Source organism: Saimiri boliviensis, chromosome 4 (genome assembly GCF_048565385.1).
Source record: "Saimiri boliviensis isolate mSaiBol1 chromosome 4, mSaiBol1.pri, whole genome shotgun sequence".
Lineage (NCBI taxonomy): Eukaryota > Metazoa > Chordata > Mammalia > Primates > Cebidae > Saimiri > Saimiri boliviensis.
The window spans coordinates 111,941,447-111,967,985 of NC_133452.1; the positions used below are offsets into that span (position 1 = coordinate 111,941,447).

Genomic DNA, 26,539 nt, shown 5'->3' on the forward strand with positions numbered 1-26,539 from the left:
CAGTACCTTTTAGGCCTTAACATTAGCTTTCAAAATTCACTATTCTTTATTCCCTAAATAACTAGACTCCATCTATCTTTCTGTCTTATGAATATTTTAAATCATCTCAGCTTCGTAAAGTAAATCACATGTCTACAAACCCAGTGATGGAGGGCATTAATCTCCTCTTCTCTTCAAATGGTCAGTGGAATCCCAGGGCTCACTGAACAGTTTTCTTTAGGAGATCTGGACCTCATCCAAAGGTCTTCTGAGATTTGAAAATGCAATTCTTGGCTCAAGCTAATGTATGGTGAACTAGAGTTTTCATTGAAAATGCTTCCTGCCCATTAAAAACAAAGGAAGAAGGTAAATGTATATTATACCTGATTTTCAGGGAATTAAATTCTAAGTTTTACTACCAGTGTTTCTTGCAGAGAAAAAAAAAGAAAACTCTTTAAAGAAATCTAAAATTCTACTTTTCTATGTTTATAACCATTTTCTTTCTTTTTTCCCTACTTGCACTTAAACTTTGTTTTAGCTAAAAATATGTAAAGATATTTTAATACTGTACCACAGAAGTCTGTAGAGTTGTTCATACCAACCTTATGCCTTGCTTGGTTTTTTTTTTTTTTTTGACTAAACATCTTCTCTGAATAATATGCTATCTTTTTGGAGGCAAGTTGTCTCCTCCCTAAGGTTCGGTGACTTCATTTGATATGACACCAATGTTAACCAAGGAAATGAACATTGACTATTTAAAAAACCAAAAAGGAAAAGTGTTTTAAATGATTGGGCAGATTCTTGGCTTTAGCTTTTTAGAAGCAACTGGCTCAATTAGCTGGTTCAGGAAATGTGCCACATTGTGTGTAAAGAATCCAACTGCCCAAATTATAGAACTGTTGGAACGTTGTGCGCCCAGTTTACATTTGCTGGAGAACGTCATCCTTGGCTCAGATGCAATGAAAGAGTCATCATCTTCCCAGGTGAACTGGGGCAAACCAAGGTTTAGTCTCCTTTTATTGCCAGGGAGAGATTGATGGCTGCGGCTAGAAACTATGCAAAAGTTGGCAGTTCTAGCTTCCTTAAGCTTTTAGGTTTGTCCAAGTGAAAGTCAAGGAGTGTGATCACACACACAGGTAAATAAAATGTTTACCGCTAAAGAAGCCACCATGAATTTGAAACCATTGAGGTGCATAGCACTTTCATGGGAAGCATGCCATTCTGTATAGCCACAGTCTTCTCTGTGAATGACTGTGAAATGTAGGTTAGCTCATTTAAGGTTTAGGCCAAACATGCAAGAGGGAGATTTTACCGAGATGGGTACTGGTTGCACCCAGAGCATTCAATTACTATAATAAAAAACAGATATGTGACTGTAGTGAATTTAGGCTTTGCCTTGTTTAGTATAGAGTTTATAATATTTTATAATGATTGGAGCTGCAAATTACTTCTCCATAGTGGTTAGCATAGTATCTGCCATTAGCTATGAAGAGGAAGATTTGAATGGTGAATGAAACAACTGGAGGATTTATTTTTAAGAGTAAATATATTCTAATAAATAGAAATTCTTAAGGAGAATCTAACTGTAGCAATAGCTTCAGAAAATGAAATTTTTGTGAGTTTTGAAAATTGGGTGATTCTAAGTCAAAGTCTCAAGTTTTTTCTCTATAAATCTGATTATATATTTTAAAATTAGTTCTCAAAGTAGTCTATGACATGGTGATGCTTTAAATTTTACAACAAATATACTATAAATACTTAGAAAGTTTTAAATTTGTACGATTCAGCAAAATAATGATCTTGCCATATTGGTGGGATTGCATAGTTTATTATTGTTAATAGGTATTATGCACAAACAGACTGTACCAAAGGAATAAATGAAGAAACAAAAATGTGTTAAAAAGTTAGTGCAAAAATATATTGTTAACTAGTGTAAGAATTACATTAATCAGTGTAAGAAACACAGTCTTATTACTTTGCAGAATGGAATCTACAAATATACAAACTATAGACATTTAGCAGATTTATTTATACAATATTTAACAGATATTGTGTTGGCTATGGTGTGCTAGGATGTATTAGGTACTGGGAGTAAAACAAAATTTAAATGTGATTCCTGCATTCAAGAAGCTCACATATAGGCAAATAAAAATGGTGGTTACCATAGCTGCATGTGAACCAGTGTGCAAGGAGAGTAAGAAAAGCAGCAACTAAGTTTTCCTAAGGAAACCAGGGAAGGGAAAGTAATGCCTGCATTGAGATTGAGGAATAATAAGATTAATGGTGTAAGGAACAGGAGAGAAACAAGAGTTCCAGAGGCATTGAGAAAGGGTGGTGTGTTTAGGGAAGAGAGATTAGAAGGGCATGGCTTAGTATAGGGTACTTTGAGGCAAAGGACGAGAAGAGCGTATAAAGACCTTGAAAAGCTTAGGTCTTGTAAGAGTAAGAAGTTTATTTTGGGAAGAGCTCAAAAAATCTTGGCAAATGGCTCAAGAATCTTAAGCAGAGAATTGACACAAAACTACTTTTGTGTTGGAAATATTTTTCTAAGCGCTTTGAAGTGTGTAAATTGGAGGGGCTGCACTTGAGGTAGAGTGATTATTGCAGAGATGGGAGGAGGGGGATAGAGGTAGGTATGGAAGTCAGAATACACTGCCTACTGCAGCTCCATTTCTGTCTTGTCTCAGCCTCAAATTTATGGTGGACTGAAAGTCAGTAGAACACCCTTTATATGGCCCAGTTCTCTTTAATCAGTCATAAGTTCTGAGGTGATGTAAGTGACATTTATACAATTACAGGTAAAAATCCCAATAAAACAAACTTCATGGGGGTTATAAATTACTTTAAATTGTCTGAAATATTATTACATGTCCTAAGGTATTGCTGGGCTATAACTTATAAATTTTTTTTCCTACAAATATACATATACACAGGAGCAGTATGTGTAAGTCAGTTTAATTTAAAAATGAAGCTTTTAAAGTGTGGATAAATCTGTGCCAGTTACACACTGGAACAGGTCCATTTAAGCTTCATTATTAATAAAACAATCTAGTATATAAACAATGTGGCTGAGGAAGTGAGCTAGGTGAGTGGCAAGTGATAGACTGACTGTAAAACAACTTAAAATGGGGGGAACACCTATGACAAAAACTCCTGTGGAGTCCTATGTGGGCTCATTTGTGGCTCTTGTATCAATGAGAAGCCCAGCATGAACACTCTCTGTTAAACTGGTTATTTGTATTTGACAAGAATAACCAATAGTAGACTATGGATCAAATAGGATCAAACCTTACTACAAATCAGGTATTGATAGCTAGTTCAACCAGAAGTGAAGAATATGAGAACCATAGACACTCAAAGAATACTTCTTTTAATTGGCTGAATTTCACTTAAGAATCACAACCTGTTTAGTATTAACTGAGGGAAATGTATCTGAAAATTAGAGGCAAATAACTGATTTTTTTACTGGGATTAATGCTGCATTTGGAAGAGAAGAATCGGTACATTAGATTGGATTGATCATCATAGAATTATATTTGAGTCCTTGTGTTCACCATTATTTATCTTTGTTCTTAACCTCTACTATTTATTATTTTTTACATGCCTAGTGCTGTGCTGAGTAGTCACTATTCATGACTTAATTTTGTCTCTACAAAGCTCAAATGGTAGTCAGATATTATTATTATCCCCATATGCAAATAAAGCTGAGGCTTAGAGAGGTTAAATGGCTCTTTTGCTATACAGCTCAACCTAATATGAGAATGTCAGAACTGAAAAAAAATTTAGAGAGAATCTATTTTATCAAAAACTTAGATGCCTAAGCAGCCAAGCAGATAACATAACACCAGGAGTCCATGCCTTGTCCAAAGGGGACAGCTGCTATTCAGTGTATGCCTTATGTTGCTACATGGGAATGTAGGACCAGTGTTGCCAATCTTACAGTTGTTTAAGAGAAATGAGAAAGCAGAATTTGAATGTGAAATTTCCCGATTTTGAAAACTTGCTGGGCAAATAGGATACGTCCACAGGCTGGTTATCGCCAATAGGTCACCAGTTTGCAACCTCTAATGAGGTACAATTTTATTATTTGACAAATAAGATGCAGGAAAGTGAAGTGAGCCACCTAGTGACTCACTACAAGTGAGGGATATATCAATTTTCCCCCTTAAAATCGTGTTAGATTATGTTTCCAAAATATTTAAGTTTTTTAGAAAAATGTTTTTAAAAATTGGTAAATTTTTGAAATTGATTTTAAAATTGTGTATTTCTTTGATAGTCTATTAAAATTAATTGATGCTTGTAATGCTAGTGCTTTTGGCATAAACGTTTACAAATATATGCTTTTCTTTCTGCTGTTTTGGCTTATGTTATAAAGAGCATTAAATAAATAGTATAATTTGGAGAATAAAATTTCTAAAGACAAAGAAAATGTATAGATTGACTTTATTTTTGTTTAATAGATGTTCTGGGAGCAGAATGAATTCTAACTACAAATTTTCTAATAATCTTCATTTTTCATCTGATCTAAAAATTGGACAAATAAGTTAGGGAATTATTTCCCCAAACAATTAAGAAACTTTCCACTTTCACTCCAAGATTTTTCATTGTGAACCATAAATATAAAGCTATATATAGGTTCACTTTGAACATTTTCTCCCTTCTTTGTTTCTTCTCTAATAGTAAAAAGATTGCCCTTGTGAGAACTCTTTGGTCCTTCATCCTTTGCAGGGGTGTTAAGGAATCAGAGAGGGCTAACTCCACGGGTGCCACTGGATGGGGACCTTGCATGTGTGTAGATGTGGCTTTATGAAATAGAGTGGGAAAAAGAGAAAGTTTCACTTTTCTGTTATACCAATTTCTTTCTTTCTTTCTTTCTTTCTTTCTTTCTTTCTTTCTTTTTCTTTTCTTTCTTTCTCTCTCTCTCTTTCTTTCTTTTCTTTCTTTCTTTTTCTTTTCTTTCTTTCTCTCTCTCTCTCTTTCTTTTTTTTGAAATCAAGTTTCACTCTTGTTGCCCAGGCTGGAGTGCAATGGCACCCTCTCGGCTCACCACAACCTCCGCCTCCTGGGTTCAAGCCATCCTCCTGCCTCAGCCTCCCAAGTAGTGGAGATTACAGGCATATGCCACCACACCCAGCTAATTTTGTATTTTTAGTAGAGATGGGGTTTCTCTATGTTGGTCAGGCTGGTCTCGAACTCCTGACCTCAGGAGATCCATACCCCTTTGCCTCCCAAATTACTGGGATTACATGCATGAGCCACTGTACCTAGCCTGTCATACCCATTTCTTGAGAGAAATCAGTGGAGTCGAAGATCAGAGTGACAATTCGGTGGGGGCATTTCTCAGTGAGCCCTCACCTCTGGTCTCATGGAGTTATATGATTATTTATCACAAGAAGTCAATCTTACCTGCCATTCCACTTTGTAGATGGGTCTTAGCATTTCCCTCTTACCGGTTGCCTGGCTTTTAATAGTACAAATGTTCTTTACTGTCTTCAGTAAAGCCCTCTATAGTGAAAATTCTCTTCACCTGCAACTTCTCCTTCACTTACTGTACAATGACAGGCTTGGCAGTAAACCTAATTGATTTGCCATTAAGGTTGGAGAAGGCAGATGGAATCCAGAATTTCCAGATTCTTAGAATTTTATTGACTTGGAGTTGAGCATTTTAAAAGATCTGCTTGTATCTTAGTGCTTATTTGCTTTTCATTTTCATTTTGCCACAATGTATTTTTAAAACTTTTTATTCTGAAATAATTTTAGTTCCCAAAAAGTTGCTGAAAGAACTCGTGATGGATTTTCAAAATAAAGGTCATAAAAAAATCTAGAAGTTATTTTCCTGTTTTATTTGTGTCATCTGCTGAATGCAAATATATTTTTAACAAGTTTAAACTCCTAAAATATTGACTTCTATATTAACAAGAAAAGCAAACCGTTATAGCAATAATATGTGGTCATGCAAATGTATGTATTTTCCTATTGACTGAGGTGAGGTAGACTATATCCATGGTGATTTGCATTTAATAGATTCTCAAGAAATATTTGTTGACTGGTTTATTTAGTATAATAGGAAATATTTGCTGATGAACTTCCCTCTTTAATTGGGAATTACTTCTTAGCAATGGCCTAATTTGTACTTCAATGTTAGGAAGAACTTACCGTGTGCTAGTTCTTTTGCTCTTTCTAACCTAAAGTTTTATTTTGAAAAAGAATCCCAATGTCCTTTGTCAAATAATATGACACTTGCTCTCTAGGACATTCTCCTCAAAGGCTAGAGTGGTACCTAAATATTTCTAACTTCTTTTTAGTATCCTATTATAAATTGATAATCTATTTAATCTAAATCCTTTCAAACCTGAGCTTCTTGACTTGACTTATCCCAAGAAGCGACTATACTCTTTGTTTTACAGCATTACGAATAGTTTACTTTTCATTGTCCTATGCCTGCCCTCCTTCATATTTTAAGGACTTCCACATATGTTTGCACATTGTAACTTTTGTTCTATTCTTGAAGAGACAGAGAACATGTGTTTGCACACTCTAATCATGACCATATTTTCTTACTATCCATTTAACCTTTTTTATAGACAGAATCTCGCTCTGTCACCAAGACTAGAGTGCAATGGCACGATCTCAGCTCACTGCAACCTCCACCTCCTGGGTTAAAGCAATTCTCCTGCCTCAGCCTTCCAAGTAGCTGGGACTATAGGCACGTGCCACCATGCCGGACTAATTTTTTGTATTTTCAGTAGAGATGGAGTTTCACCATGTTAGCCAGGATGGTCTCCTTTTCTCAGAGCTTTTAGTAGCTTAGATTTCCTTCTCTCAATGAACTGGGGGATTGCTATAATGCAGAACCTCTCTGTTAACATGCTGAGGAGATAATTCAAAGATCTGGAGAGATTTCATTGGAGGTTATCTGGGGAGAGTGTAATATTGGCCTATCAAATTGGTCAGCAGCCTCTTTGTAACCTCTGTCTCTGGCAGAGCTTAGTTTTTCCTATTGGAGTCATTCAAAAGCTTTCAGTTTCTTAACCTTTTAGTCACAGTTTGGTTTTTCTGATTTCTCTGTAATTTCTGGGAAACCTGTCAATTCCTCATCTTAATAAAGAGTCCATGAGTAGAAGCAACATTCTAGTTGCTTCTACTAGTTGCATTCTAGTAGAGGCCTTATGATTCTGAGGACTTTTGAGATATCAGTCCACATTTTTTACATTCTTCAATTTATCTGAGCCAGAGTGAAGCTGCCTTTGGAGATCAAGTAGAATGTACTGATATCCATTGCATTTTTCCACACCCTGCCTTTTTTTCAGCCTAATCCTTACACCAACATCTATTGCTTGTGCATTATTTGAAAGCCCTATGCTAATTGCTACAGGGGTTACAAGAGTGAATTAGACAGTTTTTGCCCTCAAGCAGTTTATGATCTTGTGGGATGAAAGAAATGGTAATTACACCAAAGCTATAATATGCAGACAAAAATAAGTATAATTTTGGTTTCCATTTTTATATCTTACTTGGGTTAAATTTATCTAAGGCTTTCTAATCAAAGCCCTCTGAAATAAAGGAGGATAAGAAGAAAAGCAAAATCCCCAGGCTGGCTATACTCATCAGTTGCTGTGAATAAGCTGGCTCCAAAGAGTGAGGTCCAGATGTTGGATTTATATCACAGCTTAGTGAATGACAAAAACCATAGTACTATGTCTTTTATTGCTTCACTATTTGTATATAACCTATGATGAAGCATTAACCTTCTTTGGCTAATACTTCCTGCCCCCAAAGACTACTAGCAAGCATACAACTATGCACAGCTGGAAGAAGCATATCCTGAAATTCATGACAGTAAAACAGGTTATTTTTCAAATGTCACTGTGCCATATAATGGAACATTACAGAGATAATGCAGGAGTTGTTACAATACAGGTTGTCTAAGTCAGCCGTGATATACAGGGCCTTGTCTTTAAAATCTTTATTTTAAAATTATTTCTTTTCAATAAATTAATTCATGAAACCTCATAACTTACTCCTATGAAAAATACAACAGTTAATAATTTCTTAACTTGGATTGGAGAAACTGAGGCACGAAGCAAGCAGCTAATTTCTTTGAAATGTCCAGTTAGCAGTTAATTGCTTTGGAATGTCCGTTTAGTCTCTTAGCCAATGTTAGTAATGACTAATTCTCGGTTCTTGATGACAGTTCCTCCCCAGCTCAAACATGTTCTCAGCAGATCATGAAGGACCCTGACCAATGAGCACATCTCCGCTTGTTTCATTAGAGATTCATTAGAAGTCTTCAAAGTCACCATTTGTTTGTATATATCTTTGACATCATCTTTTTGGACTGTACTTGAGGCAGTTACCTCATAGTGAGCAAGGAGAGATTCCCGACTGTATCAACACATCAGCAACTGTTACCGAAATATCACAGACTCAGGCTCTCCCATGAGGCGTCTCTGGCCAAGACGATTGCTGAAATGAGGATTGTGAGGAAGATGAGAAAGCCAATATTCTTATGAACTAAGCTTTATTTCTAATAAAAGAAAGAAAAACAAGAACAAACATTGACTGCAGTTCAAAATCCAGCTTGTTTTCTTTACGGAGGCCATTTGTTTTAAGTTTGTCCATACAAACTCACATATTTTCTCCCTAGCTTATTGTCACATATTTTAAGAAGACAGATTATTTCCTTCTGATTTTTTCCTCCCTTTCCATGCAATTCTGTCTGCTTTAAACTAGCCATAATACTGTGGACTGAGGCATGTGCTTTATTCTTATCGGGCAGACAGAGGGTTAAATAAATGGCACAGTGAATGATGCCAGGTTTATCGGGTATATCTTTCTCTCCAAGTTCTGTCTTCATAATATTTTACTTAGGAATGCAGGGAAGTTTTTCCCATCTGATTCCATCTGCATAGAAAAGTGAGAGCAGGGAGTTGAGGCCACAGGAGTTATTTGGCCCTTTCTCAGTGGTGTGCTGGAGCCAGCTGGCATTGGCTTGCAGGAACTGATTGTGCTCATCTCTTCTCAACTCTGCCTTCAGTGATGTCATGCTGGTAGCCTGAAATTGGCCATGATGGGGGTATTTACACCATGGAAAGTGCAAATGCTACCAATCAAGTCCTTTTTTTTTTCCTTTTTCTTTTTCTGGAGAGCTGGCTTACGAGCACATCATTTTCCTTTGTTTGTCTTGAACTATACCCAAAGGATTTCTGTGAGTGTCCATTAAAACTTCACCACATTTCTGGCATATTGTCAGCACAAATCAGCAACCCAAAATGAGTTAGAAAGAGATGAATTCTCTCCACCTTTCTTGTCATCAAAAAATAGCTTTGGGACAGGGCTTTATCTGTCCCATAGGCTGCATAAGCAACTCTGTAAAGCTCCACCATATAATTACTGATTTGTGACAAAAGTGTTCCTTCTAAGCAAATGCAGCCTCAAGGTAATCTGTGATTCCCTTGTACCCACTTTTAACCAGATTACTCCCATTAGATTTCCTGTTCCTAGAAGGAACTCAGGACTCAGGAGCCATCCCGGCTCCCAACTTTGGTACATATGTGGTTACAATGAAAGCTTTTAATAAAAGTGTCTTCTCCTCCTTCTCCTTCTCCTCCTTCTCCTCCTTCTCCTTCTCCTCCTTCTCCTTCTTTCTTCTTCTTCTTCTTCTTCTTCTTCTTCTTCTTCTTCTTCTTCTTCTTCTTCCTCTTCTTCTTCTTCTTCTTCCTCCTCCTCCTTCTCCTCCTCCTCTTCCTCTTCCTCTTCCTCCTCCTCTTCCTCCTCTTCCTCTTCTTCCTCCTCCTCCTCCTCCCCCTCCACCTTCCTCCTTCTTCTTCCTCTTCTTTTTTTTTTTGAGACAGGGTCTCACTCTTGCCATGGCTAGAGTGCAGTGGCATGATCTTGGCTCACTGCAACCTCTGCCTCCCAGGCTCAAACGATTCTCCCACCTCAGTACCCCAAGTAGCTGGGATTACAGGCACATGCTACCAGCCTGGCTAATTTTTGTATTTTTAGTAGAGACGGGGTTTCACCATGTTGTCCAGGATGGTATTAAACTCCTGACCTCAAGCGATCTGCCTGCCTTGGCCTCCCAAAGTGCTGAGATTATAGGCAGGAGCCACGGCACCTGGCCTTGCAGCAGTGACTTCTGCAACTCTTATGATTTCTGTGATCCTGAAGGCTTCAAGAACATCAGGGATTCTGGCTCTGCCATTGGTCTTAAAGAGAAAATTAGCATGAAAATCCCATTATCTCAATTCAGAGTGTTCCAGTTAATCAGGGTTCTACTGTACTATACTCCTTGGCTTTTCTGAGTAATTAAAGCCCTCAAGCAGATTAAATAAACAGAGATTAGTGTGCCTTTAGTGTGTGAAAAGTTTGAGTGGTTTAAACCCTGGAGGCTGTGCACCTTCCTGAGGTTCTCTTCCTTGGTGCCTTTCATAACATCTCAGTAGCATCAGTAATGACAGGAGAAGTCACCTGGCAGAAATCAAGAGAGAAGGAAATGTAAGGGTGTCTCTTGGTAGCTGTCAGGGCAGCATTTAGGAGCAGAGTTGTTCATCCCTCTCAAATCATCTCTAATTCCTTCCTTTACCAAATCTAGAAATAGCTGAGTAAGGGTCTTTGAGGAGAGTCTTTTGGTCCCCAGTCATGGGTGGAAGCAGAGTTTGAGAGGCCATAATTTTACTGCCAGGTTGTATTCCAGGGAACCCGATTTTAAGTTATCATTGTGTGAAACAGCAGAGGCACAAAAATGTGGAATCTGGACTGAATCAGATATGCTTTAAGTGTTGGTTAAGTCCCTAACAATAATTTACCCTTTCATTTATATTTCAAGACTTAATAAAGAAATCTCCGTTGATTTAAAATCCTCTTCTGAAGAAAGGTGAACAAATCTGTAGGGGACCTCTGAATTGACATTGTACATATGTTATAATTTTGTTCTTTGAAAAAAATCAACAGCTAGAATACAGAGTACTTTTTCAATTTTTTAAAAGGCTACATTAAAAATTCACTCTGTTTGAGCCACTGTGGATGAAACCTATATGGGCCTTGCATAGTAACATATTTGCAGAACTGGCTTTGTGGAAGAATTGCAGAATTGGCTTTGTGAAAGAATTGTCAATTTATTTTTTATAATAAACTAAAATTAAAGTTGACTTGGAAATTACTCATGTACCCAATCAGCTAGCATAGGCAAAAATCTTCCTAATTTCTCCAGCTCCCTCTGTGATTTATCTTTTCAATGGGCACAATTTTGTTACACTGTGAGGTCCATGCTGACACAACTCATCTCTAATTCCTTCCTTTACCAAGGGCGTGGCTTTTTGAAATCACTCAATAAGTATATACTGAATGAAAACAATAAAGTAGATCCTAAAAATAGTTTCATAGGTAACAGTTATATCAAGTCTGTCCTCAAACTTAGTTTCGAGTAGTAAATTTTAAAGTGAAAAAGATTTACTCTAAAATTACCTTTTCAGTGATACACTCATATGTAGGGTTTGGTATTTATAAATATACAAGTGACAACTATTTAATAAAAACAGTAGGATTACTTTGGTGAAGAGAAAGTTCCACAATGGTTCAAGTAGAAATGAAGTCAAACTGAAACAGTGTACCAAATACAGGATATCACTAGTTTACAATCTAAGTGAAATCTGTGGAGAAATAGAATACCTCTAAGTCTTTGGTCCTGGCTAGGACTTTTGTTCAAGCAGAATCCTGCTATTTATATTCCTTAGAAGAAAAACTATTTTTACACAATTCATGTATGTCAATATCTTTTGTATAGGGTACAGTAAGAGATTTTTAAAACACATTCCTCTTATCTTCTGAGGTTTTGATTTGTTTTCTTTCATATTTCATCTTATCCTCCCACTAGTCTTTGTGCATATTCCCCTGGAACAGAAGTGTAGAGAGGACAGAGGGATGTTTAGGTCTGTTACCTCAGTTGGTCCAGGAGTCCAATACTGCAGGCTCCTTCTCTGCCTAGGACAGCTGGCTGTGCCTGGTGTGGGGGAAGTCCTTTGTTCATAAGCTATGCTACACCCTCACTCTGGTTTGTCAGCTGTCTGGCAAATCTTTGTCCTTGGCCACAAGTGTCATTAGATGACAGCATATGAACGACTTAAGGCAAACAAACCAGCACTCCTAGAAAAGCAATTCTCAATTTGTGTTCTGTGGATGGTGAGTCATGCTAGTATACTAAGAATAGGGGTGAACAGAAAACAAGGGGAAGAAGGATAAAGGACACCCTCCCTGGTTCAAATTTGGAAAATACTCACTCTGGGCATTTTTGTTGGCTCGAATGGCAGCTGATGAAAATAAAGTGTCAACAAAATAAGAAGATAGTATTAAATTACTGGGAAAGTATTTTTTCTCATGCCTACATGAGAAACATACTTTACCATTTATGTATGTCTTAAATTTTAGGCATTAAAAATTATAGGAACATAGCCAAAATTAAAAATAACCTGTGTTTTGTACTTTTTTGATGTGTAACTATAGAACATTCCTTGACCTTTCTCTGCCCTCACTCTCAGTATTTAGTTACCATGGCTACCACCAAGGCTCACTTTTTTTTTTCTGCTGTGAAAGGGTAACAGTGCCATATGAGGGACAAACTGAAGGCTGAACATGCAACTCGGAGTGTAGTCTTATCATAACATGCACCTTTCCTGAGTTAATCTATTGTGTTTTACAATATGCATACTTATTATTCTGCTGCACTTATCCTCCATTTTGAACTTTTCCTTTTAGGTTCACATCAAACCACAAAAGAGCTATGTGTTTTTGTGCTTTTCCCTTGGGCTAGAAAGAGCTTACTCATCTCTTAGGGACCAGCAGGAGTAGCATCAGCTGGGAAATGCTCAATCCTCAAAGCCGGCACCTCTGTCCTAATCCACAGCCATTTGTCTTTGCATGTTTCTAATTTCTTATGATCTTAGTGGTTATTCAGGATTAGGTCTAGTTAATCCTCAGATATGAGACTGCTACTAATTCAGGATTAGGTCTAGTTAATCCTCAGGTATGAAACCACTACTAAAGCATGTCCCAAGCTTTCTTTTATTTTTTAAATTTGTTTAAATGTCTATTTTGTAGATCAGTTTTCAGATGAGATGTCACTGGGCTGTGAGCTTTCATTATATATATTTATTATGTCTATTATGCTATATATATATTATTATAATTATTTTGTTTATTTTTCTATTTCTGGATATGATTTATAATATACCTAAAACATAAGAAGAGTAGCATAACACTTATAAATATATATGCATGCTTCGGGATAAGTGATTAACTTTTTTATTTATCAACTATCAAACAAATTTGAAGATGACTGTATTAGTCTTTTCTCACACTGCTATAAAGATGCCCAAGACTGGGTAATTTATAAACAAAGAGGTTTAATTAATTCACAGTTCCACATGGTTGGGGATGCTGCAGGAAACTTACAATCATGGCAGAAGAGGAAGCAGGCACATGGGAGGCAGTAGGAGAGAGAAGTGAAAGGAGAATAGCCCAATATGAAACCATCAGATCTCATGAGAACTCACTCACTATCATGAGAACGGCATGGGGGAAACTGCCCCCATGATCCAATCACCTCCCACCATGTCCCTCTCTCAACACTTGGGAATTACAATTTGAGAGAAGATTTGGGTGGGGGCACAAAGCCAAACCATATCAACCACTGCCTTAGACTCTGACATTCTTGAGGAAAGCAACATGTTTTATTTTGTATGTGTGTGTCTTTGCATCCAGTATGATGCTGGTGTGCTTGTTATGTAGTATCGTGGGACACAAAAAGTTTATGGAATGAATTGTAACCGATAGTTTTCATGCTGGGAAAGCCTGGGGGTTAATAGTAAAAGATCAGTATCGTATTTCTTTGACTTCATTTCTACTTGAACCATTGTGGAACTTTCTCTTCACCTGCCAGGATAATTTAAGAGATAGTCCCCAGGGCATGTTCCTTAGGCTTTCCAAACACTGTTCTGCTCCTGAGCTGCCTTTGAAGATTTATTGATGCCTCTGCTACCTCTGCTGTTTCCAACAATGATCATTGAGCAGTGCCCCAAATCCACTCCCTGTCTCCTTCATAGCCAGTTCTTAAAGAGCCTTTCCTGATGTGCTTCTGTTTCTATTTACACCCACTAGGGGCCTCAGCTTTGGCTGCATGCCCATGGAGGCATCCTGAGGAACATATTCTCTGCTGTGCACAACACTCCTTCTCCCCTTGGAAAGTGACATTGACCTTGGATCAACCTTGTAGATGGAGCACAGCTTCTTCTTCTTGGACAATTCCTTTCCAAGAGGTTTCTTTGAACACCCTACACACAGAGTTGGCCTCTTGCTTCCACCCATCCCCCTTGCGTTCCTGTTGCCATCCAGGCTTGTTCGGACTAGACCCAAACTCAATTGGTCTCGGAGGATAGATGGATAATAAACAGTGATGCTGGCAAAGTAGTTGTGTACTAAACCCCTGAGAACTAAAAATTCTCTCTTCCTTTTTCTTCTAAATTGAAATATGAAACTCTCTTGGTGTAGCTTTTGTTTTTCCCCTTAGGTACAGAGAAAATTTTCTCTGCAATACACACACACACACACACACACACACACACGGTACAAATATAGTAATAAATACATGGCAATTGACTCGTAGTCTCAGTGCTCGAGAGGTAATAGTAAGTGATAAGCACTGTGGTAAACTAGCTAGCAAATGCTCCTTCTAAATGAGTGAGCTACTACTCAACTCCAGCTAAATGTAGCTATGTGGGACTAAAGATCAAGTGATGCTAAATATTCTGACTTTATCAACAAGATCTAAATAGACTATTTGTGAAATCCGGTACCCAAAAAATGTCTCATTAAACACACACACACTGAAACCATGTCTGCGAAGAAGATTTGGTCTGGGGGTAAGGACCAATAATCTGTTAACAAGCTTTCCAGGGAATTCTGAGGTACACTGAAGCTTGAGCACCCCTGTCCTAGGCTTTTAGAGGAAGGTTTTTCACTTGCAGTATGCTCCTGGAGCCCTGCAGGCTGGTATAGCCTTGGTACTCCTGCTCCTCCACCCTCAACATCAGGTTTTAGGAGCTAAGATATGCCTGATATGTGAACTGTAGGTTCAGCATGGCTTTCTAAGAAAGGAATGTAGGACTGAGACTCAAACGAGGAAGTTGACACTTGGCAGAGAAAGGGGGATTTGGGAATTAGGTATGTTGAGAGGGAAGAGGAGGAAAAAGATATGTCTGCAGTGTTCTTCTTCCCTTCCTCTGCCAGGGCTTATTTCACAAAGGAGAATAGGCTAGTGATATGATTTAAAGAAATACCTTCCTCGCTCTTTCTTCAACAGCCTCTTTAAAAATGGCTACTTCTATTTTAATTTCAATCAAAGATTCTCTAGTATTAACAAACAAAGACTCTGAGGAATACAGAGTTAAAGTAGTCATGCTGCTATGCCATTTAAATTTAACCAACTTGATTTCTCAGCACCATTCTGCGATTCTGGAAGAGAGAGTTCAAGAGGATATGAGGGGTCATGTTTGGGCTTGGGGCACACTTCAAGGAAGTGAGGGGTAAAGAGGCCTCTACAAAAGCAGCATATCACTGGGATTTCATTTTAAAATTTTAGTGAAAGCATAGAATAGGAGCACAGATGGGAAAATGAGAAATGTGTCTAAAGTAAGAAGTTGAGGAGGGGCAGAAAGAGAGGCAATGGATAGCTTTAGGACAGATTACTCCTGTACCATTCCCTCTTACTGAGAGGTCCTCACCAGCCTCCTCTGAGAGGAGCTGTACAGTCATTTCACTGTTGGAAAGACTGAACTCTGGCTGCCTCCAGGCCCCAGATGAGTCTTCTTGCTTTTCTTTTTCAAAATCAAGGAAAGAAGAATAGTGATGAGACTTGAAGAAAAATTCCTTTGCATGCATAGTGTGAAAGTCCTGTAGTACTTTATAGTTTATAAAACTGTAATCAGTATTACATTTCAAAGTTAAGATACACATACAACTCAGGGACACAAGTCTAATAATAATTTTTTAATGAATTCAACTTTGCTCTTTACTTAACCATCCTATTCTCCTTTCTTGTAATGCCTGACAGAAGTAGAGAACTTAACTTGGATATTTTCTGGTAAAATTTTATCTGGTGATTATTTTGTTGTTGTTACATTCAATATGCATAACTCAATCCTAGATCAAACAAAAATTCCATTTCCATCTTTCCTTTGCCTTCTCCCAAGCTCTCCTCCCCCATATCTTGTGGTAACACACAACACTGAGCATCAGTGTTGGAGAGTGGGAGGGGAGTTTGCTAGTGTGGTAGTCTGGTGGAAGTAGGATGGGAAGCACATCCAATTATCTAGTTTAGACTGGCTTCCCTGCTGCCGTCAGGACTGGGCATGTAATTTGGAGGGTACAGTGCAAAATGAAAATGTAGGTCCTCTTGTTCAAAAATAAGAATTTCAAGATAGCTACATCTGAGCATTAAACTGAGTGCAGGGCCCTGTGTAACTGTAATGGGTCACATGCCTGTAAAGCCCATCCTACCTGTATGCTCTGATGTCGTCTCTCAGCTTGTCTTCTGGTGAAGTAGTGCCCGTAGTTCTTTCCTGTAAAATTCTCCTATCTCTACTGCTGTCTTAGAATCCCATCATAACTCACACAAAGGTTGCAGAGTCCTTCAAGCATAGCTGTGCCTTCCATTTCAACTCCAGTTTGGGTGATCTGCTTGAGACCGTCTGCCTTGGTGACTCTCCTGTTAGTATGTCAGCTGCCTCTCCAAGCTACCTTCCACTTTTGCTGGGCACATGGCCACTAACTTCTGTATCTCCTCTATACACTTAGTGGGCATTCCTTGCTATCACCTCCTTTCTACAGGCACATGTTGCTAGAACTGCATTTCCTGTCTGCATATCCCATGCATGATGGCTAATGTCAGCAGAGTCCTACTGTCATCAAAGTTTAGCCAGGAAACAGAATGTCAGATTCTTCCACCTTAGATTCCTCAAACTTTGTGGAAGAAGCCTTTTATGTTCATGTCCTCCTTCAGTTTATCTGGAAGAGAAGAAATGGCGTTTTTTTTTTCTTCTTCTTCTCTCTTATTTTCAGTAATTTTCTAGTTACTGTAAACTAGAGCACAGAATGAGGAGTGGCAGAAATTATTTCTATTTATCCCAGTTTAAACACACTCATCATTTTTGTCACATAGTCTCTATCAGGGTTGGCAAACTAAAAGCTAAGGGTCAACTCCAGCCACACCCATTCATTTATATATTGTTTGTTGGCTGCCTTTGTGCTATAATAATACAGTTGAGTAGATGCAATAGAGACTATATGGCCTGAAAAACCTAAAGTATTTAATGTCTGTCTCTTAAAGAAAAAGTTTGCCAATCCCTGTGCTAGATGCTCACAGTTGAAAGTAAGTGGCTTTGTTCCTGGTGCTACCTATGTGAGGATATTGAGAAGTGTTTGATGACTCCAAAAGTTAATCTGCCATAGGTTAATGCTTCTTGCCTTAATATTTCTAGTAAATATTTTCACATACATATGGAGAGTAGAACGGGCGTTATGATTTCACATGCATACAGTGTGGGTAGTACATCAAGGCATTATTGTCTTTGTTTTACAGATGAGGACCTTGTGGGTTAGAGAGTTAAGTGATTTGTCCAGGACTACAGAATAAGTGTGTGGGGTTAGGGATGCAGCTCTTTTGATTCCTTGGGGTTAATGGCAAACATCTTTAGCAAGATTGAGCATGTTAAGGAAACAAACACTAAGTATGTTGATGTATGAGGTGATGAGACACCTTAAGGTCCAGTGTGGTGTTGGTTGTGTGCTGAGGTAGGGTGGCTGGAGCGTAGAGAAGGTAAGAGGCTAAGGGCCATTATGTATTTGAAAAAGTTATTCCAAAATGTGATGACTCATTTTCTTATATACTTCCTGCCCACACTGAGCCTGAAACTTCCGTATTGTGGCATGACATTTTAGATAAAATAAATTTCTAGTGCACCTTAATTAGTTCATCACAAAGCTCTTCAACTTTGTGGCTCTTGCCAGCCTTCGCATTTACATAGCAACTAAGTTTATGTTGATTGCTTGACTGATGCAGTATCCAGGGTCTCTTAACACAATATCAGAGTGATAAACATCTTTAAACATCTAATAAACATCTTTGACAGTCATGTAGATTCAGTTGCATTCATAGGATGTGTTTTAATGGGAATAATTTTTACATTTCTCCTTTATTGGTTTATGTAGTAACTATGTCTGTTTTCAATTTAGGCTCTCTATGCTTTGATCTAATCTAAGACAAGGGATCTCAGGACCAATTAGAAGAGACAGAAGTCAGGAGGAGTTCAAAAAAGACACAACTTGACTTCATACATTACATCTGATTTTAAGTTATTCTTTTATGTTATGAAATACTCTAGGGATTTGAAAGTAAAGACATTTAAAGGACACCTGAATACAGTTGAAGTATGTGCAGGCAATTAGAACACATGAAGTCATCAGCCCCACAAAGATGGGATGAACTGTGCTGTATTTCTTTTTTTTTCCCTTTGTCAGCATAAAGCAATGATATCATCCAAACCACTGCATGTCTTTCACCTCATGGAGGTTAACTTGTCTTATGAACATGAACCATCAATTGGGATTTGCCTTGAGTTTCTGGAAAATGCAATAAAATTGAGAATATTTGCTATATAAAGATAAACATTTTTCTATCAGGAAATTTTGTACAGTTGGCTTAATAGAATAATCCACAAACTAGAATTGTTCTTAATACAGTTACTTTTGAAAACCAGTACTACTCATATCCACTTGTCATAAAATTGTTCTGTTTCTGAAGTATTAATGATTTTCTCAATCCAAGAAGTCAAAAGTCAAGACTGTAAGGGCAAAGTTACCATTCAGCTCCTTTGAAAACCTCAAGTATTGAGTAGTAGAAAGGCAGTGTGATGAAGAAGTAGGGAAAGAGAATGTGGTCTTAGAAGAAAGAATCATTGCACAATTAAGAGAAAAATTTCCACTGGAATAGTGGGATTCTTTATCATTTATTATTGTTTGAAACTTCTTGGGGGATGCTATGCCCTGTGACTAAACTTATTTCAGCTCATGACAAGGTGACTATAAATGTATTTGTATGCAATAGTCTTGATGTGATGGCAAATTCCATTCAGACTTCTTGCACATGGAGAATCCAAACAGACCTGTGTTCTAGCTCACGCTTTCCCAGGTGCTGTCCATATCATTTGGGCAAATGACTACAATTCTCTAAGCCTCATTTTCCTTATAAGAAGAATAATTATAGTACTTGCTTTACCACGCTGTCATCAGTATGTCAGGAAATGATTGGTGCAAAAGTAATTGTGGTTTCAGACTGAATTTTAAATTATTACAACTAAGCTCAAACACATCTTTAGTAATCAAAATAGGAATGATTACAATCAACATATTTTTGCCAATGAGAAATAAGTTTGTTTATACCTGTAGCATAAAAATCCATGCTTCAGAATTCGATGAACTCTTAGAAAGTATTTTCTGGATCCTGCTGTTGTGGAAGTGTTTTCCCTGCAAAGAGTTGTCAAGATTCTTGACGAAGTAGCAGTAGGTTGACAAGAGGTCAGGTGATTATGGCAAAACTTCGTAGCCCAATTTATTCAACTTTTGAAGAGTTGGTTGTGCAACGTGTGGTCTGGCATTGTTGCAAAGCGTTGGGCCATTTCTGTTGACCAAGGCCAGCTGCAGGCATTACAGTTTTCAGTGCATCACATGGATTTGCTAAGCATATTTCTCAGATGTAATGGTTTCACCAGGATTCTGAAAACTTTAGTAGTTCAGTCCGGCAGCAGACCACCAAACAGTGACTGTGACCTTTTTTTGGTGCAAGTTTTGCTTTGGGAAGTCCTTTGGAGCTCCTTCTCAGTCCAACCACAGAGCTGGTCATCGCCAGTTGTTGTATAGCATCCACTTTTCTTTGTGCGTCACATCATGTTGAGAAATGGTTTATAGTTATTGCATAGAATAAGAGAAGACAATTCTTCCACATGATGATTTTTAAAAATTTTCGCTCAGCCTGGGAGCCACCTACTTATCAAGCTTTTTCACCTTTCCAGTTTGTTTCAAGTGCCAAATGACTGTAGAATGGTCGACATTGAGTTCTTCAGCAACTTCTGTATTTGTAAAAGAATCATTGTCAACTTCCGACGGCCAGCCACTGTACTCCTCTTCTTTAATGCTCTCATCTCCATTGTAAAACTTCTTGAACTACCACTGCACTGTATGTTTGTTAGCAGTTCCTGCAACAAACATGTTGTTGATGTTGCCAGCTGTCTTCATTACTTTACTACCCATTTTGAACTTGAATAACAAAATCCCTTGAATTTGCTTTTTGTAACATCATTTCCATAGTCTGAAACACATATAAAATAAATAGCAAGTAGTAAGTCATTAGCCAAAAAAAGCAAGAAATGTACATTAAAATGATGTATAACATAAACACATTTATTTAAGAATGTATTCCAATATCAAATGGCAAATTTCAATAATGCAAAAACCGTAGTTACTTTTGCACCAATGTGTATCCGGTGGTTAACCCACTGTTCAGTGTCATAAGCTCCACACTTAATGTCAGCTATTGTTATTGCAAACAAAGGCAATATTTAAGAATAATTCAGCAAATACTGACTGCTGAGATAATGTCAAAGGTACCTGTCTTTCTGGCTACCAATAGCCCTGTTTTCTTAGTGACAGGGAAATGACTGATTCTTATTCAATTTTGAGCCTGATGAAATGCAGGAAGAAATTCTAGTCCTGGCTAACTAGGAGTCTGGTAATTTTCCAAACGTTTAGAAACTTTAATTAAACTAAATGGTGACATTCCCTTTTCTTCAGAAGCCAGATGGTACTACTAAAATGTCTGAAAAAATTATAGTAGTCAAGTAGAAAAAGTAAAGGTAAAATTTACCAGAAAACAAAAGAATGTTCATAATCACTTAAATGTGAAGGTTGTACTCTTTTTATTTAACCAATGATTATATATTACATGCTGTGTCCGGTAGTGACAGTGACATTAGAATTATAAAGAATTATAAATATAAAAATATTTTAAAATGTACTTGAGGTTCAAGCAGGAATCACTGATGTTGAAAATGCCAGAAAAAAAATGTCATTATGTCATCACCACTATATATAATAGTGTATTACTAGACAGTAAATGCTTTTCTCTTTTGTATAATTGAAAGTAGCCTTTTTCTGTGATTGAAGTAAAAAAGAAAATAATTAAAAAGCCTTTTATAGACACCGGAAGTGAGTATAAGTAAGTGAAGTGTAATACCCATGCTGCAAGATTACAGGTCTTGAAGTCAAGGTTTATGTTTAGGAAATACTCATGAGACTTGAGTCCTGGTTCCAACTGTTTCTTTGATCAGCTGTGTGACTCTGAGCCTCAATTTCCTCAATTGTAGGAGTAGAGGGGCTAGCATGGCAGTTAATTTAGGAAGATAATATAGAAACACTATTCTTACGCAAAGTTGTTTGCATTATAGAGGAGTCAACCAGACTAATACCAGGAGCCGTTCAAGAACCACAGTAGGCAGTATTATTAAGTGCTAAATGGGTGGTAGAAACTAGATGTGCTACAGGAGTTTCACAGAGGAATAAGTCAGTACTAGCTGAAGTAGGGAAGAGAGATGTTGTGGAGGGACAGTGGGAAGGAGGAGTGAGGAAGGGCGCTGATGTTTCATGCTCAGTGACAAGAATAAAGTACAAGAAGTTCCAGCCTCGAGTTGGAGGGATCTGGTTTGAATCTTGCTGTAGCCACCCAGGACTCAAATATCATGAGTATTTCCTAAACATACACCATGACTTAAGGATCCACGACCTGTGTCCTATTTACTCTGCTGCCCTGTGAAGCCAATACATCCCTAGCTTGAGAGTAATTGGGAAAATTGAACAATTTGCATCTCTTTTACTTTCTTCACTGCTAGCATTTAGGTGCCAAGTAAGTCCCCATTCGTCTATTGACTGTCCATCCTCCAAAATTGTGTTGCCATCTCTCATCATCATCTGCTGTCATTTACACCCCTTTTATCTGTCATCTTTTGTTTCTTTATTTTTATTTTAGTATGTTTCAGGGGAGAGTGGAAATAAATGCAAGTTTTAATTCACCATGTTTATCCCAAAGTGTACATGTTACTATCATGAAACTTTTATTATTTTAGTTTTAGAAATCTCTCCAAATATTGCTAATTGCTTTTGGCATCTGTTAACAACAAATGTATCTAAATAGTCCTTTCTTTTAAATTATATTTTATCCAGTTATTTTAATTGGAAGCAATGAGTTCTATAAACCTATATTCTAATATGTAAAATGTTATACATTCAAACCATCAAATAATGTCTGTTAATTGGTATTTAAATGATTTGAAGAAGTCTTATTAAATGTCCTTAAAGAGATTATGATTGGAACAATAACAATAATAAAAAGCAAGCGTTAAAAGCACCAAGTAATTCATATAGAGAGCAAATAAGTGTATAGAATTGCCCAGGAAGGAGAATTGGCACATGTTGGAATAATCAGAGGAGGCCTGAAGAGTGCCAGGAAAGAACAGGCCATTTTAGGAAATAAACTCATGAGCAAAGATATAGAAATAAAATATACCAGACATAGTTTGTAATCAGTGACTAAACAAGCATGATAAATGTATGGGAGGCATTGAAGTTAGGTAAGACTGGAAATACAGTTTCTGTTGAAGTAGAGGATCTTCAATACTAGGTCATTGTTAGTAGAATGGAAAGTAAAGGACAGATGCAGAACACATTATGATAAAAGAGTCCATCAGTTTGGGGATTTTAATCAAAATGTTTTTTTGATACCATATATTACCATTCAAAGTTTAAAACTCAAATTGTACATTCTTTTAGACTCAGGAATGCTAGTTTAAAAAGATGTCTTATTTCACGGCAGTTTCCTGATCTATTCTCTTGTTATATTTTTTGTCCTTTTTTTCTGGAAATTTTTCTGGGCCTACTGGTATTGTTCTTGAAGGATATTAAACAGAACTTCATAAAATATTTCACCATAGTTTTAAGCTGAAGTAGAATAATATTTTTCTATTTTGCCACAGTTATAATATTTTCCTTGGCCTTTTGATGACAACATCACTGCGGTGACTCCAAGAGAATCCCTTTTTCTGAATTCTAACATTTTGTGAAATTACTTAGAGGAATTTTCAATTTGCCTGCATAAATCTACCCTAATAGGATAAAAAATCCTTTAAATAAAAACCTTAGTTTTTTTTTTAGGATTTAGTAAGTATAGGTAATGAGAAGTAAAACAAATATTTTACATGGCTTGTTGCATAAATAGGGTGAAGAGAAGAAAGAAAAATTTAGAGGCAAACTTGGAACATTTCTGAGCAATATGTGCTATAGAATACATGATAACCTAATGTGAAATATTTGAACATTTCATGATTTGGGATGTTTATATGCAGATTTAACCAATAAGATAACACACTTAGGAAGTAATCTGGCATTGGCAGGGAAGAAATTAGTTGATTTAATTGGTCTTTTGCAAGTGAAAATTCACTGATGACATAAAACTAGAACAGATATTTTCTTTTTGAGTTTTGGGTGATTTGGATATTGTCATTTATGTGTAAGAAAGAGTCAGGAGAGTTCTGTGGTAATGTTCTGGAAGCTCCACTTGCAGCAGGCCTTTTGCCAGGCCACATTGTAAAATCTCAGCTTTTCTGTAATTATGTGCTTTCCTTTTCTACTATGATAATTCTTCCTCATAATTCTATAAAGTAATTTAAAAATAGAAGTTAAATATATAAAATTATTATGGCATCTCATTCTATACACTAGGTAGGTTCTTGAAAATATGCATAGATAAAGTAAAAACCAGGAGCAGATGGGGGTTGGATACCTGAGAAGCATAGGAAAGATGCCAAAACCTAATTTATACAGAAAATAAGTTCTTGGTGGTGGGATGGGGAGTATTTTGAGCGATGTTGAATCGTAACAGGAAAATACAAATTTGGAAAGGGGCAAGGCCAAAGGTGAGAGTGCTAGGGAAAATTCAAGGTCAAGATTTAAGAGCTAAGGAAGTCTGGGAGCTAAAATTGCTGTAGACATTTTTTTTTTCTTTCTTTCTTTTTTTTCCTTTTCTTGTTCAAAAAAATACTTGCTCTAGAAATAATTGTTAGTTCAGCATAAATGACTAAAAGGCTTTACATTTTCTGATTCCTGTTATATTATTCATCTGAGAGTATGCTCTGGAAGGTCTGGAGCAGGGGAATAAAAAGAAGACAGGGTCATAGTTAAAAGAGGAAGTTTCAGAATAACATTTGGTCTTTCTTTTCTTCACACTCTAGTTAGCAAATTCCATGCAAATTATTGCTGACTACTATGGAAAGTAAGTATATTTTATGAACTCTGTTAAGATAATTTGCTTATCAAAGAGAAGCATCTGTGCCCGAGTTAACGCTGATTTTTTTTTTTAAAAAGGTCATAAAACCTGATATGAATCTTCAGTTTATTTATATCTTTTTCTTGGGAAGAACTTTTTTTAAAGGATATACACTGGGATGATACAAACGCATTCTTGGCTTCTTTCAGAAAATGTTATCTACGTGTCTTAAACTTGGAGCTGTGCAATGAGCTATATACAGAAGCCTAAGGAGTTCTGGATGCCTTTTCTGTTACCTGTCTGCAACCCTTGTAAGCACAATAGACAGGATTTGGCCAACACTGATGAAGTGTTTACTGTTGTTCAGCTCCAGGGCTTTTAACACAATAAGTCTGCAATTGTCTCTGTTCAGACTTTACATCCTGTTTTCATAACTGTACCCTTAATAATTGACCAGATTGCTTCTCAGGAAGACTTTTGAATGATTCATCATCTTAGAAGTTCTGCAGTAGGTTTAATTATTTCAGAAAATGTATTATTTCTTAGTAACCTAATTTAAATTGCTATGTGAGTGTTGCAAGAGTGTCTATTGAGGAAGACATATACATGGATTTCTCAAATTCTGTAGTGTGAAGTGATAAAACATCTTAGTGAGCATTTGTAGCTTTTTCTTTTATTTTGAGACGAAATCTTGCTCTGTGGCCCAGGCTGGAGTGCAGTGGCACAATCTCAGCTCACTGTAACCTCTGCCTCACAGGTTCAAGCAAGTCTTCTGCCTCAGCTTCCCTAGCAGCTGGGATTACAGCTGCACGCCTCCGCTCCCAGCTAATTTTTGTATTTTTAGTAGAGACAGGGTTTTGCCATGTTGGCCAGGCTGGTTCACCTGCCTCAGCCTCCCAAAGTGCTGGGATTATGGCCGTGGGCCACTTTGTCTGACCCGTAACTTTTCTTGATCCTCTGATTTATGAGGAATCTCTTCTCTTCCAATTAGCATGTGTTTAAGAACTTAGAGGAAAGCTGTATAGTGGATAGTATTTAATGTCTGACCTGAGTTCAAATTCTAGTTTTTCTATCCAGGAGGAGTAGCTGTGTGATCCAGAGAAATATATTTAATTTCTTTAAACCTCAGAGCTTCTTCTATAAACCTGAGTATAGCACCTACTTCTCAGAGTTGATATAAATATTAAACAAGTTACTGTATATAAAATGCTTCCTATACTGTGTAACACTTAAGAGCTATTAAAAATATGAAGAGAGTCATCTGTGCACAGGGGCCATGCTAATCTTCTCTGTATCGTTCCAATTTTAGTATATGTGCTGCACACACAGTTTACAATAGCAAAGACCTGGAACCAACCCAAATGCCCATCGATGATAGACTGGACGGGGAAAATGTGTCACATATACCCCATGGAATATTACGCAGCTATAAAAAATGATGAGTTCGTGTCCTTTGTAGGGACAAGGATGAACCTGGAAGCCAGCATTCTCAGCAAACTGACACAGGAGCAGAAAATCAATCACCGCATGTTCTCACTCATAGGCGGGTGTTGAACAATGAGAACACATGGACACAGGGAGGGGAGCACTACACACTGGGGTCTGTTGGAGAGAAATAGGGGAGGGACAGCGGGGTGTGGGGAATTGGGGAGATGGTATGGGGAGGTGAGGGGGAGGAAGGCAGCAAATCACACTGCCACGTGTGTACCTATGCAACAATCTTGCATGTTCTTCACATGTACCCCAAAACCTAAAATGCAATTTAAAAAAGAGAAAATAATATGAAGAGAGCTATTAAAGTGAGAGGTTTTAAAAATATGAAGGTATAAATGTCACTGTATTTGACACATGCAAGTCCATTATTGCTTTGATGTCTTCTCTCTCCAAAATAGAATAAAGCACTTTGAAGTGGACATTATCAATAACAGACTTAGTTATTCTGTTAGAAGTTATGTTTATCTTCCTCATAGATGCTAATTCCTTGCTAAAACATTCTGGATTCGTTTGTTATTGCTGAGTACTTCTGTATTCCTGAGATAGAACAGGTGCTGATTGCTGACTTTATTGTGAAGATAGATGGAAGACCTCATTTATCTGACCAAGAAAGAACTAAAAATCTATATGCTCATGCCAAAG

The 26,539-nt window shown here is 37.3% G+C and overlaps 1 protein-coding gene and 1 non-coding gene across 5 annotated transcripts in view; one reads left to right on the plus strand and one right to left on the minus strand.

The window, feature by feature from the left end:
- Window positions 1-26,539, plus strand: part of FILIP1 (filamin A interacting protein 1) — a 276,138-nt gene that overhangs the window by 116,699 nt on the left and 132,900 nt on the right. The window lies entirely within an intron of this gene.
- On the minus strand, window positions 25,628-25,730 carry LOC120363430 (U6 spliceosomal RNA). The gene has a single exon (XR_005578983.1). It is a non-coding gene; the product is annotated as a U6 spliceosomal RNA (small nuclear RNA).